Source organism: Myotis daubentonii, chromosome 1 (assembly GCF_963259705.1).
Source record: "Myotis daubentonii chromosome 1, mMyoDau2.1, whole genome shotgun sequence".
Lineage (NCBI taxonomy): Eukaryota > Metazoa > Chordata > Mammalia > Chiroptera > Vespertilionidae > Myotis > Myotis daubentonii.
Window position 1 is genome coordinate 124,074,684 of NC_081840.1, and position 6,359 is coordinate 124,081,042.

Here is a 6,359-nt window from a genome sequence, read left to right on the forward strand (position 1 = left end):
AAAAGAAGAAATGTGTAATAAAAGGAATAGTCATATTTTTGAGAATAAATTAATTTTGCCTGTGTACATATCTTTTTTACATATTCCTTTTATCTACTTTCCTTTTTCTCTCTTAAAGTACTTAACATTTTTATTAAATTTATTGGGGTAACATTGGTTAATAAAATTATATAAGTTTCAAGTGTACAATACTGTAATACATAGTATGTATATTGCCTTATGTGTTTACCTTGTGTTTACATTTTAAATGTATTTTATGTCATTTATCATATATACTTTCCTTATCAATTTTCTATCTTTATCTTTCTTACTGGATTCTGAATTTCCTGAGAATGCTGATTATATCTTATTCTAAGTAGAGTAGAGGAATGAACATGTTTTGGTTTGGAGAATTGGAATTTCCATTTAGAAAAGCTTTCACTAAATGGTGCTTCATCATCCATTTATCCATTCATAAAATTGCGTTTTCACTGACTACATGCTTTCTCATACCTGTGCTGAAAGCTAAAACTCTATAATACTATATGGAGCATAAACTTTACTCTAAAATCTGAGGGAGTTATTAAATGGCATTGAACAGTGGAAAGATATGTATAATCTGTGTTTAGGCAGAACACTCCGGGCAGTAGGTAATAAGGACTGAGAGTAGAAAACTAAAGAATACTGGAAAAGCAGAACATGTCATTCTTGAGATGAGGGGACTTGAGGTATCAATACTGAATACATACTGTAAACATTGCGAAGCTTTTCTGCTGTAGCTGATCCGCGAAATTGACTCCCAGTGCGTGAGGCTTTCTAGTGTTTACACATAGTTTATTCCTCCTCGTTGACTCTAGGTTCTCCCAGTTTGCTCTCTTTGATCAATAAAGTGCAGCTGAAGTGACTCTACATAACTTCCAAAGATAGTCCTTAGAAGATCTAAAGTGTCTTCTTTCACCTTTCAAAACACGTCCTCTTAAAAATCAGCCACATGGAGGAGTCTCACTGAGAAAAAAACTGTTGTTCTCAAAAGCATCCATGAAGGAACTCCCATTCAAGAGGCAGCATTAATTAGAATCATAGGAGTTAAATTTCTTGAACATCTCAGCCCAGCAGAGACTCCAGATTCCTGTGACATCAGATAACAATGACATGGGACAAAAGAACCATCCAACTGAGCCACAAAATTGTCTGCCCTCACTAGTGCTTCAGGTTGATGAAAAGTCTGTTTTATACCTTTTCCAAAAACTTCCAACAAATTCTTTATGGTTCAGATTCCCTGACTTACCCCTGACTGTTCTGACAACTTCTTTCCTTCCAACAGTTCTGCCCACCTCTGGGACCACAATGACTCCAGTGACTCCTAGATAAGTGGGCGAGCTGGGCCTCCCCATGTATGACTCCTCCACAGCCAACCACCCAGCACCACACCCAGAATTTCCAGTTCCTGATGACTAGGCCAAGATGAATCACCGCATTGGAAAGTAAGAGATGTGGAAATTTGGTGTGGCAGCCAAGTGGCTACATCATGTAATACAAAAGTGAGAGAAAAATTAACTCCCTGTGGGATGAACTTGGACCACTGCAGAACAGAACATAGAAGTGAGCCTGACAAATGGATGTCTTCCTCTTCAAGAGACAAATCTGAAAGTTTTCCCATGCTTTCCATTTAAAGAAGTGCCATATATACGCATATGCCAAGAACGTTTTGTCTCTTTTCAGCTCATTATGAAACATAAGCAATCACCATACTGGATCACTTCCCTTCACCTGGTTTCCTGTCTCACTTCTCAACACCTCATTTATTCTCTCCTTCGTTTTCACTGTCCTGGGTTTAACCTCCTAAATAAGCGTCTTTGCCTTAGCACCTATTCTTTTTTCCTAGAGCACTAGACCAAAACTCAAAGACAATTTAGTATGGAAAATATGGTAATGGGAGTGGAAATGAATGGGAGAAATATGAATGGCATAGAGGAAATAGACCCATTCAATGTATTAGGCATAGAAAAGGGTGAACTGCCAATCTGCCAAAATTGTGGATGGATAAATGTGCTAATAAAAATATAAAGAAAATGTAATTTTAAAAGGAGGTGTAAGTGGCAGTTTCATAAATATGATGAAGAATTGTGAGTCTGTTGAAAGTGATAGGCAAATGTTTCCAGGGATGGAAAAATAAAATGTGAAATTGGCCATTTTATTAATTAAAATGTCCTCATGTTCTGTTTAGCCAGTGATGATAGAGGAACTGCAGCAACAATGATAACAAAATGGTACTTTTTAATACAGGTATAAAATGTCTAACAAAATAAAATAGAAATCTAGGGTAAAAAAAATGGCATTAAGAACTTAAAAATTTTCCCAAGTATTTTTGCTTCTTTAAATCAACTTGTACATGGATGCCTGATCTTTGTTAATGAAATCTTTAGTGTAGTTAGCCTGCGGGTAATTCTTGCTGTAGCCCCTAGCAACATTCTTAAAGTTCATCCTGTTAGATTTTGAAGTTTCTCAGGCAAAAGGCTTTATTTGATCAGTATTTTATTAGGTGTGGCTAGTTTCAATAACATAAATATGAATATTATGTGTGTATATTCTGAGTTAATGCTAACTTAATTATAATTACAGACAAGAAACAAGCACTTGAACTCCACTGTAATTTGACCAATCAAAAAATCAAGCACAATTGTCTCAGGCCAGAGGTATGGCACCCTCTTATTTACTTAAAATGGAATCCTCTACTGTCTTTTCTGTAGCTTTGAGGAAAAAATTTGCTTTCACCAAGAGAGTTATATATTAAATACCTTTCATCTGTTCCACAGCCTAAAATTTGATTAGATGGACTAACATGCATGAGCTGCTGTTTTTGAAAATAAGATTGAGATTTCACAGGAATAATTCAACCGTTTTAAAGATAAGTAGAACATCATATAACACAATAAACGTCACATTAGTAAGTTGTTCACAAGTACACCATATTCAAGTCAAGCCTTAACCATAGCTTAGAGTTATATATGAGGTTTACCACTGAGTAATGGAGAAACAAGGTAATGACCTAAAAGAAGAAATCTATTAAATAGAAAGATAGCCTCTTTTTTAAAATGGTGAGTGAAGAAATTGCTTTCAACACAACAAATATTTGTACCTAGAGAAAAATAGAAAGAAATATTGGCAAAAAAACACACCTACACACAAAACACATCAAAACAAACCACAGTTTTACTACTACCACCATCAATACCAGAACATGAATGTGAATAATTCACTGAATAAGTCTTTATATTCTCTAATTGAATGGCAATGATCCGCATATTTGGTTGTCAGTTTACTCATTAGTTTTCTAGCCCCCAGCCCTGACTTCCATGCCCCCCGTTGTCTATATGTCCATTGGTTATGGTTATATGCACACAAGTTCTTTGGTTGATCTCTTATCTCCCGCCCACCCTCCCCCGTCTTCCCTCTGAGGTTTGATGGCCTGTTTGATGATTCTGTATCTCTGGATCTGTTTTTGTTCATCAAAATTTACTATTACTACCATTGCTTATATGCTTTGGACATTTTTCTGCTAAGTTTATGACTACTATTTACAGTAGTCCATTTTTATCTGCAGGACATATGTTCCAAGAATCCCAGTGGATACCTGAAACTATGGATAATACCAAGATATATATATATATATTTCTACACATACATACCTTTTTATTTAAAGGAAGCACTGTAGGACTTCTCTTTCTATATCAAAAATTTCCCTCTACTCTTATGCTTTGGGGCCCTTAAGTTAAATAAGTGTTACCTGAACACAAGGACTGTGACACCATGACAGTCCACCTGGTAGCCCAGGGCGCCACTAAGCGACGGGTGGGTGACACATGCAGAGCGGAGCAACTGCACAAAGGCATGCAGAGCAGGTCAGCAGGTTACATCATGCTACTCAGAAAGGCATGCATTTTAAAACTTATGAATGGGTAAACAACGGAGAGAAGACTGGAAAGACACTTCTCTAAATGGGACATACAGTTGGCCAGTAGACATATGAAAAGATGCTCAACATCACAGAAGTGTAAGTTAAAACCATGAGCTAGCACCCTCAATTTCTAAATGATCTGCACCTTCTTATTAATTCAATATATGGCAGGCAATTCTATTTGAAATAAATGTGCTTTATGTTCTGTTTTAGAAAATGATGTCACAGCTTTTTTTATTACTTCTTTTTCTGTCTTCTTTTTTTTTTTCTACTTTCTGGAGATCCACATAAAATGTAGAAATGGAACTGAAAAAATATTTTTTGTCATCTCTCAATTATATGCTACTCTAGTAGCGTGATATTTTATGGTCCTTTATGCATTAAGGAACTGGGCAAATAGTGTAACTGTGGCTGGTTAGTTGCTTTACAAGTTCTAAAATAGGTAGGCATTATGTCCCTGAACTGGTGAAAGGAAGAGTAGATAAGTCTCTAGTCTATTCTTGTTGCTCATTCCCTTTCTCAGTTGCCACACAGCTCTGCTGGTGCAGGTGGGCGATAGGCATATTTCACAAATAATGGTGAGTTAAAATAATATGAAAATGCCTAAATATTGAGGTAATGTAAATTTTAAAGCCCACATTTCCATATTTCCCCCATATTATCCAATGTTTTTGCATTCATTATTTTTAACATGTATATATTAGCAGATTTTTAATAAGAGTGGGGGGGAATTGCCATATTAGACATTCAAACCTTGCCAAGTTATTAACACATACATTGATAACTTTTTACTAAGCATTATTGACTTTACATTTTTAAAATTTTATTTTATACAGTGGTTATTAGTTTCAAAAGCACTATTTTGATCAATGAGAAAAAAGCAAAGATAATTAGCAAAGCAAAGTGTATGGAGAGCACTATAACATTCCTTAACAGACTTTCATTGCTGAATATACTTAGCTGGAAATATTATCTCAGAGAACATTTTTTTATGAATGAAAGCTCAAGATCCATATCACTTAGAGAATTGTAACCATTACTCTCAAGACAATCAAACTTTGGATTAAATCTTTTCTGGCATTTTGGCAAGGAAAGCATGATGTGAAACTGCTGCTAGTAACAGACAGTTGTTCAAGGGGAAAATGTCAAGATGTCAAGAATAAGTGAAATGACATGGCAATGTTTAGAAACTTCTGAAAGAAAGACTACTAAAGAAATAAACACCTCTGTACCATTTATCTCAAGAAGGACACTTAAAAGAGAATTTTAATGACTTTACTGAGAAATTCACTTAATAGGATTATCAAAGATTTTTTTTTTAAGCAAATGTCAAATTTCTATATAAAGAAGTCTATTGGTATTTCTGAAGTGCAAATAATGTCAAGATTAAATTGATAATCTTTACAGCACAAGAGGTGCCTGTCTACATGTAATGTTTCTCTTTTATAAATGTTCCTTTTCCTTCTCCTTATCTCTTTGTTTTGTTCTCTGCTCTCTGTGCTATTTGACTGCCTCTACTTACTTGTTCTCCTTCATACATGTAATATGTGTACAGATATCTCAACTTTCTTCATACATTAGCTCTACCACTAACAACCTCAGTGTCTTGTTTTTTTTTTATTTAAATGAGAAAATCTGATTACATTCATTTCTCATTGCATTACTCCACATCAATTTCTCACATACCCTTGGCCCCAAGTAGGCCATATATCATACAACTTACAGTGAGGTGCCCTACCAGGTACATGCCTGAGGTATACCAGTCCATCCAGGAAATACAGTTACCTAAGTAAAGAAACTTGATCAATGTGCCTTTAGAAATGTAAATAGAGTCATGATCATGAATAACTCTTTTGTATAATAGTAATTATTTCCTTTACAGTTGTTTTAATAATAAGTACTATAACTAGCATTCAAAATACTAGTGTTAAATATTACAATAGTATTAACTTGTATTCATGGTTTTGTTTTCTTCTGAATCTTTATAATTTTGGGTAAAGTTATTGAACTATGGCTATCTGTATCACCCTAAATCATAAAAAAAGAACACATGAATCGATTTAAGAAGGGAAGCAAATTAGAATAAGTTGAGCGAGATACAATCCCTCTTTTACCAAGCTTGGTCTGTTTATATTCTCGGATCTATTTGATAAACACAGTGAATCAAGTAAGCACATTTTGGTATCAATTAGAAATTGGTCACAAGATCAAATGTCTTAAGCCAGGGCTCAAAACTGGAAGTCTGCCAACTTCCAGGAATAGTTGTGAGTTCTGTATACTTGTTAGTAGCAAGAAACTGAGGTAAGGAATATAAGTCAGTCAATTATTTACAGACATATAACCTTGTATTTTTTTAGAACTGGACAAAAAACTTTATCTAAAACTAGTGTGACACATTATTTATTTACTTTGAGCAGCTATA